Below are 21,004 nucleotides of genomic sequence, written 5' to 3' on the forward strand. Positions count from 1 at the left end.
TGAAATCCGTAAATTAGCATGGAAATTCACTTAACCTCCATTTCGACCGTTTTTGAAAACTCTAGAATCAACCATTGAAGTCGTAGATATGCTTGTTAGATTTCCTAGGAACTATTACATGCTTCAATTCAATAAGGCTAGGCCACTTTATGCCCTTTTTATTGAAAGAAAAAGGGTCAAAAACGAGGGAATTCCGTAAATTAACAAGGAAATTCACTTAACCCCCATTTCGGCCGTTTTTGAAAACTCTAGATATCAACCATTGAAGTCGTAGATATGCTTGTTAGATTTCCTAGGAACTATTACATGCTTCAATTCAATAAGGGTAGGCCACTTTATGCCCTTTTTAGTGAAAGAAAAATGGTCAAAAGACGAGTGAAATCCGTAAATTAGCATGGAAATTCACTTAACCTCCATTTCGACCGTTTTTGAAAACTCTAGAATCAACCATTGAAGTCGTAGATATGCTTGTTAGATTTCCTAGGAACTATTACATGCTTCAATTCAATAAGGCTAGGCCACTTTATGCCTTTTTTATTGAAAGAAAAAGGGTAAAAAACGAGGGAATTCCGTAAATTAACAAGGAAATTCACTTAACCCCCATTTCGGCCGTTTTTGAAAACTCTAGATATCAACCATTGAAGTCGTAGATATGCTTGTTAGATTTCCTAGGAACTATTACATGCTTCAATTCAATAAGGGTAGGCCACTTTATGCCCTTTTTAGTGAAAGAAAAATGGTCAAAAGACGAGTGAAATCCGTAAATTAGCATGGAAATTCACTTAACCTCCATTTCGACCGTTTTTGAAAACTCTAGAATCAACCATTGAAGTCGTAGATATGCTTGTTAGATTTCCTAGGAACTATTACATGCTTCAATTCAATAAGGCTAGGCCACTTTATGCCCTTTTTATTGAAAGAAAAAGGGTCAAAAACGAGGGAATTCCGTAAATTAACAAGGAAATTCACTTAACCCCCATTTCGGCCGTTTTTGAAAACTCTAGATATCAACCATTGAAGTCGTAGATATGCTTGTTAGATTTCCTAGGAACTATTACATGCTTCAATTCAATAAGGGTAGGCCACTTTATGCCCTTTTTAGTGAAAGAAAAACGGTCAAAAGACGAGTGAAATCCGTAAATTAGCATGGAAATTCACTTAACCCCCATTTCGGCCGTTTTTGAAAACTCTAGAATCAACCATTGAAGTCGTAGATATGCTTGTTAGATTTCCTAGGAACTATTACATGCTCCGATTCAATAAGGGTAGGCCACTTTATGCCCTTTTTAGTGAAAGAAAAAGGGTAAAAAACGAGTGAAATCCGTAAATTAACAAGGAAATTCACTTAACCCCCATTTCGCCGTTTTTGAAAACTCTAAAATCAACTATGGAAGTCGTAGATATGCTTGTTAGATTTCCTAGAAACTATTACATGCTCCGATTCAATAAGGGTAGGCCACTTTATGCCCTTTTTAGTGAAAGAAAAAGGGTAAAAAACGAGTGAAATCCGTAAATTAACAAGGAAATTCACTTAACCCCCATTTCGCCGTTTTTGAAAACTCTAAAATCAACTATGGAAGTCGTAGATATGCTTGTTAGATTTCCTAGGAACTATTACATGCTTCGATTCAATAAGGGTAGGCCACTTTATGCCCTTTTTAGTGAAAGAAAAAGGATCAAAAGACGAGTGAAATCCGTAAATTAACAAGGAAATTCACTTAACCCCCATTTCGGCCATTTTTGGAAACACTAAAATCAACCATGGAAGTCGTAGATATGCTTGTTAGATTTCCTAGGAACTATTACATGCTTCGATTCAATAGGACTAGGCCACTTTATGCCCTTTTTATTGAAAGGAAAAGGGTCAAAAACGAGGGAATTCCGTAAATTAACAAGGAAATTCACTTAACCCCCATTTCGGCCGTTTTTGAAAACTCTAAAATCAACCATCGAAGTCTTAGATATGCTTGTTAGATTTCTTAAGAACTATTAGATGCTTCGATTCAATAAGGCTAGGCCACTTTATGCCCTTTTTAGTGAAAGAAAAAAAGTCAAAAACGAGTGAAATCCGTAAATTAGCATGGAAATTCACTTAACCCCCATTTCGACCGTTTTTGAAAACTCTAGAATCAACCATTGAAGTCGTAGATATGCTTGTTAGATTTCCTAGGAACTATTACATGCTTCGATTCAATAAGGGTAGGCCACTTTATGCCCTTTTTAGTGAAAGAAAAAGGGTCAAAAGACGAGTGAAATCCGTAACTTAACAAGGAAATTCACTTAACCCCCATTTCGGCCATTTTTGGAAACACTAAAATCAACCATGGAAGTCGTAGATATGCTTGTTAGATTTCCTAGGAACTATTACATGCTTCGATTTAATAAGTCTAGGCCACTTTATGCCCTTTTTAGTGAAAGAAAAAGGGTCAAAAACGAGTGAAATCCGTAAATTAACAAGGAAATTCACTTAACCCCCATTTCGGCCGTTTTTGAAAACTCTAAAATCAACTATGGAAGTCGTAGATATGCTTGTTAGATTTCCTAGGAACTATTACATGCTTCGATTCAATAAGGGTAGGCCACTTTATGCCCTTTTTAGTGAAAGAAAAATGGTCAAAAGACGAGTGAAATCCGTAAATTAGCATGGAAATTCACTTAACCCCCATTTCGGCCGTTTTTGAAAACTCTAGAATCAACCATTGAAGTCGTAGATATGCTTGTTAGATTTCCTAGGAACTATTACATGCTCCGATTCAATAAGGGTAGGCCACTTTATGCCCTTTTTAGTGAAAGAAAAAGGGTCAAAAGACGAGTGAAATCCGTAAATTAACAAGGAAATTCACTTAACCCCCATTTCGGCCATTTTTGGAAACACTAAAATCAACCATGGAAGTCGTAGATATGCTTGTTAGATTTCCTAGGAACTATTACATGCTTCGATTCAATAGGACTAGGCCACTTTATGCCCTTTTTATTGGAAGGAAAAGGGTCAAAAACGAGGGAATTCCGTAAATTAACAAGGAAATTCACTTAACCCCCATTTCGGCCGTTTTTGAAAACTCTAAAATCAACCATCGAAGTCTTAGATATGCTTGTTAGATATCTTAAGAACTATTACATGCTTCGATTCAATAAGGCTAGGCCACTTTATGCCCTTTTTAGTCAAAGAAAAAAGTCAAAAACGAGTGAAATCCGTAAATTAGCATGGAAATTCACTTAACCTCCATTTCGACCGTTTTTGAAAACTCTAGAATCAACCATTGAAGTCGTAGATATGCTTGTTAGATTTCCTAGGAACTATTACATGCTTCAATTCAATAAGGCTAGGCCACTTTATGCCCTTTTTATTGAAAGAAAAAGGGTCAAAAACGAGGGAATTCCGTAAATTAACAAGGAAATTCACTTAACCCCCATTTCGGCCGTTTTTGAAAACTCTAGATATCAACCATTGAAGTCGTAGATATGCTTGTTAGATTTCCTAGGAACTATTACATGCTTCAATTCAATAAGGGTAGGCCACTTTATGCCCTTTTTAGTGAAAGAAAAATGGTCAAAAGACGAGTGAAATCCGTAAATTAGCATGGAAATTCACTTAACCTCCATTTCGGCCGTTTTTGAAAACTCTAGAATCAACCATTGAAGTCGTAGATATGCTTGTTAGATTTCCTAGGAACTATTACATGCTCCGATTCAATAAGGGTAGGCCACTTTATGCCCTTTTTATTGAAAGAAAAAGGGTCAAAAACGAGGGAATTCCGTAAATTAACAAGGAAATTCACTTAACCCCCATTTCGGCCGTTTTTGAAAACTCTAGAATCAACCATTGAAGTCGTAGATATGCTTGTTAGATTTCCTAGGAACTATTACATGCTTCAATTCAATAAGGGTAGGCCACTTTATGCCCTTTTTAGTGAAAGAAAAATGGTCAAAAGACGAGTGAAATCCGTAAATTAACAAGGAAATTCACTTAACCCCCATGTCGGCCGTTTTTGAAAACTCTAAAATCAACTATGGAAGTCGTAGATATGCTTGTTAGATTTCCTAGGAACTATTACATGCTTCGATTCAATAGGACTAGGCCACTTTATGCCCTTTTTATTGAAAGGAAAAGGGTCAAAAACGAGGGAATTCCGTAAATTAACAAGGAAATTCACTTAACCCCCATTTCCGCCGTTTTTGAAAACTCTAAAATCAACCATCGAAGTCTTAGATATGCTTGTTAGATTTCTTAAGAACTGTTACATGCTTCGATTCAATAAGGCTAGGCCACTTTATGCCCTTTTTAGTGAAAGAAAAAAAGTCAAAAACGAGTGAAATCCGTAAATTAGCATGGAAATTCACTTAACCCCCATTTCGACCGTTTTTGAAAACTCTAGAATCAACCATTGAAGTCGTAGATATGCTTGTTAGATTTCCTAGGAACTATTACATGCTTCGATTCAATAAGGGTAGGCCACTTTATGCCCTTTTTAGTGAAAGAAAACGGGTCAAAAGACGAGTGAAATCCGTAAATTAACAAGGAAATTCACTTAACCCCCATTTCGGCCATTTTTGGAAACACTAAAATCAACCATGGAAGTCGTAGATATGCTTGTTAGATTTCCTAGGAATTATTACATGCTTCGATTCAATAGGACTAGGCCACTTTATGCCCTTTTTATTGGAAGGAAAAGGGTCAAAAACGAGGGAATTCCGTAAATTAACAAGGAAATTCACTTAACCCCCATTTCGGCCGTTTTTGAAAACTCTAAAATCAACCATCGAAGTCTTAGATATGCTTGTTAGATATCTTAAGAACTATTACATGCTTCGATTCAATAAGGCTAGGCCACTTTATGCCCTTTTTAGTCAAAGAAAAAAGTCAAAAACGAGTGAAATCCGTAAATTAGCATGGAAATTCACTTAACCTCCATTTCGACCGTTTTTGAAAACTCTAGAATCAACCATTGAAGTCGTAGATATGCTTGTTAGATTTCCTAGGAACTATTACATGCTTCAATTCAATAAGGCTAGGCCACTTTATGCCCTTTTTATTGAAAGAAAAAGGGTCAAAAACGAGGGAATTCCGTAAATTAACAAGGAAATTCACTTAACCCCCATTTCGGCCGTTTTTGAAAACTCTAGATATCAACCATTGAAGTCGTAGATATGCTTGTTAGATTTCCTAGGAACTATTACATGCTTCAATTCAATAAGGGTAGGCCACTTTATGCCCTTTTTAGTGAAAGAAAAATGGTCAAAAGACGAGTGAAATCCGTAAATTAGCATGGAAATTCACTTAACCTCCATTTCGACCGTTTTTGAAAACTCTAGAATCAACCATTGAAGTCGTAGATATGCTTGTTAGATTTCCTATGAACTATTACATGCTTCAATTCAATAAGGCTAGGCCACTTTATGCCCTTTTTATTGAAAGAAAAAGGGTCAAAAACGAGGGAATTCCGTAAATTAACAAGGAAATTCACTTAACCCCCATTTCGGCCGTTTTTGAAAACTCTAGAATCAACCATTGAAGTCGTAGATATGCTTGTTAGATTTCCTAGGAACTATTACATGCTCCGATTCAATAAGGGTAGGCCACTTTATGCCCTTTTTATTGAAAGAAAAAGGGTCAAAAACGAGGGAATTCCGTAAATTAACAAGGAAATTCACTTAACCCCCATTTCGGCCGTTTTTGAAAACTCTAGAATCAACCATTGAAGTCGTAGATATGCTTGTTAGATTTCCTAGGAACTATTACATGCTTCAATTCAATAAGGGTAGGCCACTTTATGCCCTTTTTAGTGAAAGAAAAATGGTCAAAAGACGAGTGAAATCCGTAAATTAACAAGGAAATTCACTTAACCCCCATGTCGGCCGTTTTTGAAAACTCTAAAATCAACTATGGAAGTCGTAGATATGCTTGTTAGATTTCCTAGGAACTATTACATGCTTCGATTCAATAGGACTAGGCCACTTTATGCCCTTTTTATTGAAAGGAAAAGGGTCAAAAACGAGGGAATTCCGTAAATTAACAAGGAAATTCACTTAACCCCCATTTCCGCCGTTTTTGAAAACTCTAAAATCAACCATCGAAGTCTTAGATATGCTTGTTAGATTTCTTAAGAACTGTTACATGCTTCGATTCAATAAGGCTAGGCCACTTTATGCCCTTTTTAGTGAAAGAAAAAAAGTCAAAAACGAGTGAAATCCGTAAATTAGCATGGAAATTCACTTAACCCCCATTTCGACCGTTTTTGAAAACTCTAGAATCAACCATTGAAGTCGTAGATATGCTTGTTAGATTTCCTAGGAACTATTACATGCTTCGATTCAATAAGGGTAGGCCACTTTATGCCCTTTTTAGTGAAAGAAAACGGGTCAAAAGACGAGTGAAATCCGTAAATTAACAAGGAAATTCACTTAACCCCCATTTCGGCCATTTTTGGAAACACTAAAATCAACCATGGAAGTCGTAGATATGCTTGTTAGATTTCCTAGGAATTATTACATGCTTCGATTCAATAGGACTAGGCCACTTTATGCCCTTTTTATTGGAAGGAAAAGGGTCAAAAACGAGGGAATTCCGTAAATTAACAAGGAAATTCACTTAACCCCCATTTCGGCCGTTTTTGAAAACTCTAAAATCAACCATCGAAGTCTTAGATATGCTTGTTAGATATCTTAAGAACTATTACATGCTTCGATTCAATAAGGCTAGGCCACTTTATGCCCTTTTTAGTCAAAGAAAAAAGTCAAAAACGAGTGAAATCCGTAAATTAGCATGGAAATTCACTTAACCTCCATTTCGACCGTTTTTGAAAACTCTAGAATCAACCATTGAAGTCGTAGATATGCTTGTTAGATTTCCTAGGAACTATTACATGCTTCAATTCAATAAGGCTAGGCCACTTTATGCCCTTTTTATTGAAAGAAAAAGGGTCAAAAACGAGGGAATTCCGTAAATTAACAAGGAAATTCACTTAACCCCCATTTCGGCCGTTTTTGAAAACTCTAGATATCAACCATTGAAGTCGTAGATATGCTTGTTAGATTTCCTAGGAACTATTACATGCTTCAATTCAATAAGGGTAGGCCACTTTATGCCCTTTTTAGTGAAAGAAAAATGGTCAAAAGACGAGTGAAATCCGTAAATTAGCATGGAAATTCACTTAACCTCCATTTCGACCGTTTTTGAAAACTCTAGAATCAACCATTGAAGTCGTAGATATGCTTGTTAGATTTCCTAGGAACTATTACATGCTTCAATTCAATAAGGCTAGGCCACTTTATGCCCTTTTTATTGAAAGAAAAAGGGTCAAAAACGAGGGAATTCCGTAAATTAACAAGGAAATTCACTTAACCCCCATTTCGGCCGTTTTTGAAAACTCTAGATATCAACCATTGAAGTCGTAGATATGCTTGTTAGATTTCCTAGGAACTATTACATGCTTCAATTCAATAAGGGTAGGCCACTTTATGCCCTTTTTAGTGAAAGAAAAATGGTCAAAAGACGAGTGAAATCCGTAAATTAGCATGGAAATTCACTTAACCTCCATTTCGACCGTTTTTGAAAACTCTAGAATCAACCATTGAAGTCGTAGATATGCTTGTTAGATTTCCTAGGAACTATTACATGCTTCAATTCAATAAGGCTAGGCCACTTTATGCCCTTTTTATTGAAAGAAAAAGGGTCAAAAACGAGGGAATTCCGTAAATTAACAAGGAAATTCACTTAACCCCCATTTCGGCCGTTTTTGAAAACTCTAGATATCAACCATTGAAGTCGTAGATATGCTTGTTAGATTTCCTAGGAACTATTACATGCTTCAATTCAATAAGGGTAGGCCACTTTATGCCCTTTTTAGTGAAAGAAAAACGGTCAAAAGACGAGTGAAATCCGTAAATTAGCATGGAAATTCACTTAACCCCCATTTCGGCCGTTTTTGAAAACTCTAGAATCAACCATTGAAGTCGTAGATATGCTTGTTAGATTTCCTAGGAACTATTACATGCTCCGATTCAATAAGGGTAGGCCACTTTATGCCCTTTTTAGTGAAAGAAAAAGGGTAAAAAACGAGTGAAATCCGTAAATTAACAAGGAAATTCACTTAACCCCCATTTCGCCGTTTTTGAAAACTCTAAAATCAACTATGGAAGTCGTAGATATGCTTGTTAGATTTCCTAGAAACTATTACATGCTCCGATTCAATAAGGGTAGGCCACTTTATGCCCTTTTTAGTGAAAGAAAAAGGGTAAAAAACGAGTGAAATCCGTAAATTAACAAGGAAATTCACTTAACCCCCATTTCGCCGTTTTTGAAAACTCTAAAATCAACTATGGAAGTCGTAGATATGCTTGTTAGATTTCCTAGGAACTATTACATGCTTCGATTCAATAAGGGTAGGCCACTTTATGCCCTTTTTAGTGAAAGAAAAAGGATCAAAAGACGAGTGAAATCCGTAAATTAACAAGGAAATTCACTTAACCCCCATTTCGGCCATTTTTGGAAACACTAAAATCAACCACGGAAGTCGTAGATATGCTTGTTAGATTTCCTAGGAACTATTACATGCTTCGATTCAATAGGACTAGGCCACTTTATGCCCTTTTTATTGAAAGGAAAAGGGTCAAAAACGAGGGAATTCCGTAAATTAACAAGGAAATTCACTTAACCCCCATTTCGGCCGTTTTTGAAAACTCTAAAATCAACCATCGAAGTCTTAGATATGCTTGTTAGATTTCTTAAGAACTATTAGATGCTTCGATTCAATAAGGCTAGGCCACTTTATGCCCTTTTTAGTGAAAGAAAAAAAGTCAAAAACGAGTGAAATCCGTAAATTAGCATGGAAATTCACTTAACCCCCATTTCGACCGTTTTTGAAAACTCTAGAATCAACCATTGAAGTCGTAGATATGCTTGTTAGATTTCCTAGGAACTATTACATGCTTCGATTCAATAAGGGTAGGCCACTTTATGCCCTTTTTAGTGAAAGAAAAAGGGTCAAAAGACGAGTGAAATCCGTAACTTAACAAGGAAATTCACTTAACCCCCATTTCGGCCATTTTTGGAAACACTAAAATCAACCATGGAAGTCGTAGATATGCTTGTTAGATTTCCTAGGAACTATTACATGCTTCGATTTAATAAGTCTAGGCCACTTTATGCCCTTTTTAGTGAAAGAAAAAGGGTCAAAAACGAGTGAAATCCGTAAATTAACAAGGAAATTCACTTAACCCCCATTTCGGCCGTTTTTGAAAACTCTAAAATCAACTATGGAAGTCGTAGATATGCTTGTTAGATTTCCTAGGAACTATTACATGCTTCGATTCAATAAGGGTAGGCCACTTTATGCCCTTTTTAGTGAAAGAAAAATGGTCAAAAGACGAGTGAAATCCGTAAATTAGCATGGAAATTCACTTAACCCCCATTTCGGCCGTTTTTGAAAACTCTAGAATCAACCATTGAAGTCGTAGATATGCTTGTTAGATTTCCTAGGAACTATTACATGCTCCGATTCAATAAGGGTAGGCCACTTTATGCCCTTTTTAGTGAAAGAAAAAGGGTCAAAAGACGAGTGAAATCCGTAAATTAACAAGGAAATTCACTTAACCCCCATTTCGGCCATTTTTGGAAACACTAAAATCAACCATGGAAGTCGTAGATATGCTTGTTAGATTTCCTAGGAACTATTACATGCTTCGATTCAATAGGACTAGGCCACTTTATGCCCTTTTTATTGGAAGGAAAAGGGTCAAAAACGAGGGAATTCCGTAAATTAACAAGGAAATTCACTTAACCCCCATTTCGGCCGTTTTTGAAAACTCTAAAATCAACCATCGAAGTCTTAGATATGCTTGTTAGATATCTTAAGAACTATTACATGCTTCGATTCAATAAGGCTAGGCCACTTTATGCCCTTTTTAGTCAAAGAAAAAAGTCAAAAACGAGTGAAATCCGTAAATTAGCATGGAAATTCACTTAACCTCCATTTCGACCGTTTTTGAAAACTCTAGAATCAACCATTGAAGTCGTAGATATGCTTGTTAGATTTCCTAGGAACTATTACATGCTTCAATTCAATAAGGCTAGGCCACTTTATGCCCTTTTTATTGAAAGAAAAAGGGTCAAAAACGAGGGAATTCCGTAAATTAACAAGGAAATTCACTTAACCCCCATTTCGGCCGTTTTTGAAAACTCTAGATATCAACCATTGAAGTCGTAGATATGCTTGTTAGATTTCCTAGGAACTATTACATGCTTCAATTCAATAAGGGTAGGCCACTTTATGCCCTTTTTAGTGAAAGAAAAATGGTCAAAAGACGAGTGAAATCCGTAAATTAGCATGGAAATTCACTTAACCTCCATTTCGGCCGTTTTTGAAAACTCTAGAATCAACCATTGAAGTCGTAGATATGCTTGTTAGATTTCCTAGGAACTATTACATGCTCCGATTCAATAAGGGTAGGCCACTTTATGCCCTTTTTATTGAAAGAAAACGGGTCAAAAACGAGTGAAATCCGTAAATTAACAAGGAAATTCACTTAACCCCCATTTCGCCGTTTTTGAAAACTCTAGATATCAACTATGGAAGTCGTAGATATGCTTGTTAGATTTCCTAGGAACTATTACATGCTTCAATTCAATAAGGGTAGGCCACTTTATGCCCTTTTTAGTGAAAAAAAAAGGGTAAAAAACGAGTGAAATCCGTAAATTAACAAGGAAATTCACTTAACCCCCATTTCGCCGTTTTTGAAAACTCTAAAATCAACTATGGAAGTCGTAGATATGCTTGTTAGATTTCCTAGGAACTGTTACATGCTTCGATTCAATAAGGGTAGGCCACTTTATGCCCTTTTTAGTGAAAGAAAAAGGATCAAAAGACGAGTGAAATCCGTAAATTAACAAGGAAATTCACTTAACCCCCATTTCGGCCATTTTTGGAAACACTAAAATCAACCATGGAAGTCGTAGATATGCTTGTTAGATTTCCTAGGAACTATTACATGCTTCGATTCAATAGGACTAGGCCACTTTATGCCCTTTTTATTGAAAGGAAAAGGGTAAAAAACGAGGGAATTCCGTAAATTAACAAGGAAATTCACTTAACCCCCATTTCGGCCGTTTTTGAAAACTCTAAAATCAACCATCGAAGTCTTAGATATGCTTGTTAGATTTCTTAAGAACTATTAGATGCTTCGATTCAATAAGGCTAGGCCACTTTATGCCCTTTTTAGTGAAAGAAAAAAAGTCAAAAACGAGTGAAATCCGTAAATTAGCATGGAAATTCACTTAACCCCCATTTCGACCGTTTTTGAAAACTCTAGAATCAACCATTGAAGTCGTAGATATGCTTGTTAGATTTCCTAGGAACTATTACATGCTTCGATTCAATAAGGGTAGGCCACTTTATGCCCTTTTTAGTCAAAGAAAAAGGGTCAAAAGACGAGTGAAATCCGTAACTTAACAAGGAAATTCACTTAACCCCCATTTCGGCCATTTTTGGAAACACTAAAATCAACCATGGAAGTCGTAGATATGCTTGTTAGATTTCCTAGGAACTATTACATGCTTCGATTTAATAAGTCTAGGCCACTTTATGCCCTTTTTAGTGAAAGAAAAAGGGTCAAAAACGAGTGAAATCCGTAAATTAACAAGGAAATTCACTTAACCCCCATTTCGGCCGTTTTTGAAAACTCTAAAATCAACTATGGAAGTCGTAGATATGCTTGTTAGATTTCCTAGGAACTATTACATGCTTTGATTCAATAAGGGTAGGCCACTTTATGCCCTTTTTAGTGAAAGAAAAAGGGTCAAAAGACGAGTGAAATCCGTAACTTAACAAGGAAATTCACTTAACCCCCATTTCGGCCATTTTTGGAAACACTAAAATCAACCATGGAAGTCGTAGATATGCTTGTTAGATTTCCTAGGAACTATTACATGCTTCGATTTAATAAGTCTAGGCCACTTTATGCCCTTTTTAGTGAAAGAAAAAGGGTCAAAAACGAGTGAAATCCGTAAATTAACAAGGAAATTCACTTAACCCCCATTTCGGCCGTTTTTGAAAACTCTAAAATCAACTATGGAAGTCGTAGATATGCTTGTTAGATTTCCTAGGAACTATTACATGCTTCGATTCAATAAGGCTAGGCCACTTTATGCCCTTTTTAGTGAAAGAAAAAGGGTCAAAAACGAGTGAAATCCGTAAACTAACAAGGAAATTCACTTAACCCCCATTTTGGCCGTTTTTGAAAATTCTAAAATAAACCATGGAAGTCGTAGATATTCTAGTTAGATTTCCTAAGAACTATTACATGTTTCGATTCAATAAGGCTAGGCCACTTTATGCCCTTTTTATTGAAAGAAAAAGGGTCAAAAACGAGGGAATTCCGTAAATTAACAAGGAAATTCACTTAACCCCCATTTCGGCCGTTTTTGAAAACTCTAGATATCAACCATTGAAGTCGTAGATATGCTTGTTAGATTTCCTAAGAACTATTACATGTTTCGATTCAATAAGGCTAGGCCACTTTATGCCCTTTTTATTGAAAGAAAAAGGGTCAAAAACGAGGGAATTCCGTAAATTAACAAGGAAATTCACTTAACCCCCATTTCGGCCGTTTTTGAAAACTCTAGAATCAACCATTGAAGTCGTAGATATGCTTGTTAGATTTCCTAGGAACTATTACATGCTCCGATTCAATAAGGGTAGGCCACTTTATGCCCTTTTTAGTGAAAGAAAAAGGGTCAAAAGACGAGTGAAATCCGTAAATTAACAAGGAAATTCACTTAACCCCCATTTCGGCCATTTTTGGAAACACTAAAATCAACCATGGAAGTCGTAGATATGCTTGTTAGATTTCCTAGGAACTATTACATGCTTCGATTTAATAAGTCTAGGCCACTTTATGCCCTTTTTAGTGAAAGAAAAAGGGTCAAAAACGAGTGAAATCCGTAAATTAACAAGGAAATTCACTTAACCCCCATTTCGCCGTTTTTGAAAACTCTAAAATCAACTATGGAAGTCGTAGATATGCTTGTTAGATTTCCTAGGAACTATTACATGCTTCGATTCAATAAGGCTAGGCCACTTTATGCCCTTTTTAGTGAAAGAAAAAGGGTAAAAAACGAGTGAAATCCGTAAACTAACAAGGAAATTCACTTAACCCCCATTTTGGCCGTTTTTGAAAATTCTAAAATAAACCATGGAAGTCGTAGATATTCTAGTTAGATTTCCTAAGAACTATTACATGTTTCGATTCAATAAGGCTAGGCCACTTTATGCCCTTTTTATTGAAAGAAAAAGGGTCAAAAACGAGGGAATTCCGTAAATTAACAAGGAAATTCACTTAACCCCCATTTCGGCCGTTTTTGAAAACTCTAAAATCAACCATCGAAGTCTTAGATATGCTTGTTAGATTTCTTAAGAACTATTAGATGCTTCGATTCAATAAGGCTAGGCCACTTTATGCCCTTTTTAGTGAAAGAAAAAAAGTCAAAAACGAGTGAAATCCGTAAATTAGCATGGAAATTCACTTAACCCCCATTTCGACCGTTTTTGAAAACTCTAGAATCAACCATTGAAGTCGTAGATATGCTTGTTAGATTTCCTAGGAACTATTACATGCTTCGATTCAATAAGGGTAGGCCACTTTATGCCCTTTTTAGTGAAAGAAAAAGGGTCAAAAGACGAGTGAAATCCGTAACTTAACAAGGAAATTCACTTAACCCCCATTTCGGCCATTTTTGGAAACACTAAAATCAACCATGGAAGTCGTAGATATGCTTGTTAGATTTCCTAGGAACTATTACATGCTTCGATTTAATAAGTCTAGGCCACTTTATGCCCTTTTTAGTGAAAGAAAAAGGGTCAAAAACGAGTGAAATCCGTAAATTAACAAGGAAATTCACTTAACCCCCATTTCGGCCGTTTTTGAAAACTCTAAAATCAACTATGGAAGTCGTAGATATGCTTGTTAGATTTCCTAGGAACTATTACATGCTTCGATTCAATAAGGGTAGGCCACTTTATGCCCTTTTTAGTGAAAGAAAAATGGTCAAAAGACGAGTGAAATCCGTAAATTAGCATGGAAATTCACTTAACCCCCATTTCGGCCGTTTTTGAAAACTCTAGAATCAACCATTGAAGTCGTAGATATGCTTGTTAGATTTCCTAGGAACTATTACATGCTCCGATTCAATAAGGGTAGGCCACTTTATGCCCTTTTTAGTGAAAGAAAAAGGGTCAAAAGACGAGTGAAATCCGTAAATTAACAAGGAAATTCACTTAACCCCCATTTCGGCCATTTTTGGAAACACTAAAATCAACCATGGAAGTCGTAGATATGCTTGTTAGATTTCCTAGGAACTATTACATGCTTCGATTCAATAGGACTAGGCCACTTTATGCCCTTTTTATTGGAAGGAAAAGGGTCAAAAACGAGGGAATTCCGTAAATTAACAAGGAAATTCACTTAACCCCCATTTCGGCCGTTTTTGAAAACTCTAAAATCAACCATCGAAGTCTTAGATATGCTTGTTAGATATCTTAAGAACTATTACATGCTTCGATTCAATAAGGCTAGGCCACTTTATGCCCTTTTTAGTCAAAGAAAAAAGTCAAAAACGAGTGAAATCCGTAAATTAGCATGGAAATTCACTTAACCTCCATTTCGACCGTTTTTGAAAACTCTAGAATCAACCATTGAAGTCGTAGATATGCTTGTTAGATTTCCTAGGAACTATTACATGCTTCAATTCAATAAGGCTAGGCCACTTTATGCCCTTTTTATTGAAAGAAAAAGGGTCAAAAACGAGGGAATTCCGTAAATTAACAAGGAAATTCACTTAACCCCCATTTCGGCCGTTTTTGAAAACTCTAGATATCAACCATTGAAGTCGTAGATATGCTTGTTAGATTTCCTAGGAACTATTACATGCTTCAATTCAATAAGGGTAGGCCACTTTATGCCCTTTTTAGTGAAAGAAAAATGGTCAAAAGACGAGTGAAATCCGTAAATTAGCATGGAAATTCACTTAACCTCCATTTCGGCCGTTTTTGAAAACTCTAGAATCAACCATTGAAGTCGTAGATATGCTTGTTAGATTTCCTAGGAACTATTACATGCTCCGATTCAATAAGGGTAGGCCACTTTATGCCCTTTTTATTGAAAGAAAACGGGTCAAAAACGAGTGAAATCCGTAAATTAACAAGGAAATTCACTTAACCCCCATTTCGCCGTTTTTGAAAACTCTAGATATCAACTATGGAAGTCGTAGATATGCTTGTTAGATTTCCTAGGAACTATTACATGCTTCAATTCAATAAGGGTAGGCCACTTTATGCCCTTTTTAGTGAAAAAAAAAGGGTAAAAAACGAGTGAAATCCGTAAATTAACAAGGAAATTCACTTAACCCCCATTTCGCCGTTTTTGAAAACTCTAAAATCAACTATGGAAGTCGTAGATATGCTTGTTAGATTTCCTAGGAACTATTACATGCTTCGATTCAATAAGGGTAGGCCACTTTATGCCCTTTTTAGTGAAAGAAAAAGGATCAAAAGACGAGTGAAATCCGTAAATTAACAAGGAAATTCACTTAACCCCCATTTCGGCCATTTTTGGAAACACTAAAATCAACCATGGAAGTCGTAGATATGCTTGTTAGATTTCCTAGGAACTATTACATGCTTCGATTCAATAGGACTAGGCCACTTTATGCCCTTTTTATTGAAAGGAAAAGGGTAAAAAACGAGGGAATTCCGTAAATTAACAAGGAAATTCACTTAACCCCCATTTCGGCCGTTTTTGAAAACTCTAAAATCAACCATCGAAGTCTTAGATATGCTTGTTAGATTTCTTAAGAACTATTAGATGCTTCGATTCAATAAGGCTAGGCCACTTTATGCCCTTTTTAGTGAAAGAAAAAAAGTCAAAAACGAGTGAAATCCGTAAATTAGCATGGAAATTCACTTAACCCCCATTTCGACCGTTTTTGAAAACTCTAGAATCAACCATTGAAGTCGTAGATATGCTTGTTAGATTTCCTAGGAACTATTACATGCTTCGATTCAATAAGGGTAGGCCACTTTATGCCCTTTTTAGTCAAAGAAAAAGGGTCAAAAGACGAGTGAAATCCGTAACTTAACAAGGAAATTCACTTAACCCCCATTTCGGCCATTTTTGGAAACACTAAAATCAACCATGGAAGTCGTAGATATGCTTGTTAGATTTCCTAGGAACTATTACATGCTTCGATTTAATAAGTCTAGGCCACTTTATGCCCTTTTTAGTGAAAGAAAAAGGGTCAAAAACGAGTGAAATCCGTAAATTAACAAGGAAATTCACTTAACCCCCATTTCGGCCGTTTTTGAAAACTCTAAAATCAACTATGGAAGTCGTAGATATGCTTGTTAGATTTCCTAGGAACTATTACATGCTTTGATTCAATAAGGGTAGGCCACTTTATGCCCTTTTTAGTGAAAGAAAAAGGGTCAAAAGACGAGTGAAATCCGTAACTTAACAAGGAAATTCACTTAACCCCCATTTCGGCCATTTTTGGAAACACTAAAATCAACCATGGAAGTCGTAGATATGCTTGTTAGATTTCCTAGGAACTATTACATGCTTCGATTTAATAAGTCTAGGCCACTTTATGCCCTTTTTAGTGAAAGAAAAAGGGTCAAAAACGAGTGAAATCCGTAAATTAACAAGGAAATTCACTTAACCCCCATTTCGGCCGTTTTTGAAAACTCTAAAATCAACTATGGAAGTCGTAGATATGCTTGTTAGATTTCCTAGGAACTATTACATGCTTCGATTCAATAAGGCTAGGCCACTTTATGCCCTTTTTAGTGAAAGAAAAAGGGTCAAAAACGAGTGAAATCCGTAAACTAACAAGGAAATTCACTTAACCCCCATTTTGGCCGTTTTTGAAAATTCTAAAATAAACCATGGAAGTCGTAGATATTCTAGTTAGATTTCCTAAGAACTATTACATGTTTCGATTCAATAAGGCTAGGCCACTTTATGCCCTTTTTATTGAAAGAAAAAGGGTCAAAAACGAGGGAATTCCGTAAATTAACAAGGAAATTCACTTAACCCCCATTTCGGCCGTTTTTGAAAACTCTAGATATCAACCATTGAAGTCGTAGATATGCTTGTTAGATTTCCTAAGAACTATTACATGTTTCGATTCAATAAGGCTAGGCCACTTTATGCCCTTTTTATTGAAAGAAAAAGGGTCAAAAACGACGGAATTCCGTAAATTAACAAGGAAATTCACTTAACCCCCATTTCGGCCGTTTTTGAAAACTCTAGAATCAACCATTGAAGTCGTAGATATGCTTGTTAGATTTCCTAGGAACTATTACATGCTCCGATTCAATAAGGGTAGGCCACTTTATGCCCTTTTTAGTGAAAGAAAAAGGGTCAAAAGACGAGTGAAATCCGTAAATTAACAAGGAAATTCACTTAACCCCCATTTCGGCCATTTTTGGAAACACTAAAATCAACCATGGAAGTCGTAGATATGCTTGTTAGATTTCCTAGGAACTATTACATGCTTCGATTTAATAAGTCTAGGCCACTTTATGCCCTTTTTAGTGAAAGAAAAAGGGTCAAAAACGAGTGAAATCCGTAAATTAACAAGGAAATTCACTTAACCCCCATTTCGGCCGTTTTTGAAAACTCTAAAATCAACTATGGAAGTCGTAGATATGCTTGTTAGATTTCCTAGGAACTATTACATGCTTTGATTCAATAAGGGTAGGCCACTTTATGCCCTTTTTAGTGAAAGAAAAAGGGTCAAAAGACGAGTGAAATCCGTAACTTAACAAGGAAATTCACTTAACCCCCATTTCGGCCATTTTTGGAAACACTAAAATCAACCATGGAAGTCGTAGATATGCTTGTTAGATTTCCTAGGAACTATTACATGCTTCGATTTAATAAGTCTAGGCCACTTTATGCCCTTTTTAGTGAAAGAAAAAGGGTCAAAAACGAGTGAAATCCGTAAATTAACAAGGAAATTCACTTAACCCCCATTTCGGCCGTTTTTGAAAACTCTAAAATCAACTATGGAAGTCGTAGATATGCTTGTTAGATTTCCTAGGAACTATTACATGCTTCGATTCAATAAGGCTAGGCCACTTTATGCCCTTTTTAGTGAAAGAAAAAGGGTCAAAAACGAGTGAAATCCGTAAACTAACAAGGAAATTCACTTAACCCCCATTTTGGCCGTTTTTGAAAATTCTAAAATAAACCATGGAAGTCGTAGATATTCTAGTTAGATTTCCTAAGAACTATTACATGTTTCGATTCAATAAGGCTAGGCCACTTTATGCCCTTTTTATTGAAAGAAAAAGGGTCAAAAACGAGGGAATTCCGTAAATTAACAAGGAAATTCACTTAACCCCCATTTCGGCCGTTTTTGAAAACTCTAGATATCAACCACTGAAGTCGTAGATATGCTTGTTAGATTTCCTAAGAACTATTACATGTTTCGATTCAATAAGGCTAGGCCACTTTATGCCCTTTTTATTGAAAGAAAAAGGGTCAAAAACGAGGGAATTCCGTAAATTAACAAGGAAATTCACTTAACCCCCATTTCGGCCGTTTTTGAAAACTCTAGAATCAACCATTGAAGTCGTAGATATGCTTGTTAGATTTCCTAGGAACTATTACATGCTCCGATTCAATAAGGGTAGGCCACTTTATGCCCTTTTTAGTGAAAGAAAAAGGGTCAAAAGACGAGTGAAATCCGTAAATTAACAAGGAAATTCACTTAACCCCCATTTCGGCCATTTTTGGAAACACTAAAATCAACCATGGAAGTCGTAGATATGCTTGTTAGATTTCCTAGGAACTATTACATGCTTCGATTTAATAAGTCTAGGCCACTTTATGCCCTTTTTAGTGAAAGAAAAAGGGTCAAAAACGAGTGAAATCCGTAAATTAACAAGGAAATTCACTTAACCCCCATTTCGCCGTTTTTGAAAACTCTAAAATCAACTATGGAAGTCGTAGATATGCTTGTTAGATTTCCTAGGAACTATTACATGCTTCGATTCAATAAGGCTAGGCCACTTTATGCCCTTTTTAGTGAAAGAAAAAGGGTAAAAAACGAGTGAAATCCGTAAACTAACAAGGAAATTCACTTAACCCCCATTTTGGCCGTTTTTGAAAATTCTAAAATAAACCATGGAAGTCGTAGATATTCTAGTTAGATTTCCTAAGAACTATTACATGTTTCGATTCAATAAGGCTAGGCCACTTTATGCCCTTTTTATTGAAAGAAAAAGGGTCAAAAACGAGGGAATTCCGTAAATTAACAAGGAAATTCACTTAACCCCCATTTCGGCCGTTTTTGAAAACTCTAGAATCAACCATTGAAGTCGTAGATATGCTTGTTAGATTTCCTAGGAACTATTACATGCTTCAATTCAATAAGGGTAGGCCACTTTATGCCCTTTTTAGTGAAAGAAAAATGGTCAAAAGACGAGTGAAATCCGTAAATTAACAAGGAAATTCACTTAACCCCCATTTCGGCCGTTTTTGAAAACTCTAAAATCAACCATCGAAGTCTTAGATATGCTTGTTAGATTTCTTAAGAACTGTTACATGCTTCGATTCAATAAGGCTAGGCCACTTTATGCCCTTTTTAGTGAAAGAAAACGGGTCAAAAGACGAGTGAAATCCGTAAATTAACAAGGAAATTCACTTAACCCCCATTTCGGCCATTTTTGGAAACACTAAAATCAACCATGGAAGTCGTAGATATGCTTGTTAGATTTCCTAGGAACTATTACATGCTTCGATTCAATAGGACTAGGCCACTTTATGCCCTTTTTATTGGAAGGAAAAGGGTCAAAAACGAGGGAATTCCGTAAATTAACAAGGAAATTCACTTAACCCCCATTTCGGCCGTTTTTGAAAACTCTAAAATCAACCATCGAAGTCTTAGATATGCTTGTTAGATATCTTAAGAACTATTACATGCTTCGATTCAATAAGGCTAGGCCACTTTATGCCCTTTTTAGTCAAAGAAAAAAGTCAAAAACGAGTGAAATCCGTAAATTAGCATGGAAATTCACTTAACCTCCATTTCGACCGTTTTTGAAAACTCTAGAATCAACCATTGAAGTCGTAGATATGCTTGTTAGATTTCCTAGGAACTATTACATGCTTCGATTCAATAAGGGTAGGCCACTTTATGCCCTTTTTAGTGAAAGAAAAAGGGTCAAAAGACGAGTGAAATCCGTAAATTAACAAGGAAATTCACTTAACCCCCATTTCGGCCATTTTTGGAAACACTAAAATCAACCATGGAAGTCGTAGATATGCTTGTTAGATTTCCTAGGAACTATTACATGCTTCGATTCAATAGGACTAGGCCACTTTATGCCCTTTTTATTGAAAGGAAAAGGGTCAAAAACGAGGGAATTCCGTAAATTAACAAGGAAATTCACTTAACCCCCATTTCGGCCGTTTTTGAAAACTCTAAAATCAACCATCGAAGTCTTAGATATGCTTGTTAGATTTCTTAAGAACTATTAGATGCTTCGATTCAATAAGGCTAGGCCACTTTATGCCCTTTTTAGTGAAAGAAAAAAAGTCAAAAACGAGTGAAATCCGTAAATTAGCATGGAAATTCACTTAACCCCCATTTCGACCGTTTTTGAAAACTCTAGAATCAACCATTGAAGTCGTAGATATGCTTGTTAGATTTCCTAGGAACTATTACATGCTTCGATTCAATAAGGGTAGGCCACTTTATGCCCTTTTTAGTCAAAGAAAAAGGGTCAAAAGACGAGTGAAATCCGTAACTTAACAAGGAAATTCACTTAACCCCCATTTCGGCCATTTTTGGAAACACTAAAATCAACCATGGAAGTCGTAGATATGCTTGTTAGATTTCCTAGGAACTATTACATGCTTCGATTTAATAAGTCTAGGCCACTTTATGCCCTTTTTAGTGAAAGAAAAAGGGTCAAAAACGAGTGAAATCCGTAAATTAACAAGG

This window comes from Medicago sativa, chromosome 5 (assembly GCF_051527215.1).
Source record: "Medicago sativa cultivar Bolivia chromosome 5, Bolivia_mono, whole genome shotgun sequence".
Lineage (NCBI taxonomy): Eukaryota > Viridiplantae > Streptophyta > Magnoliopsida > Fabales > Fabaceae > Medicago > Medicago sativa.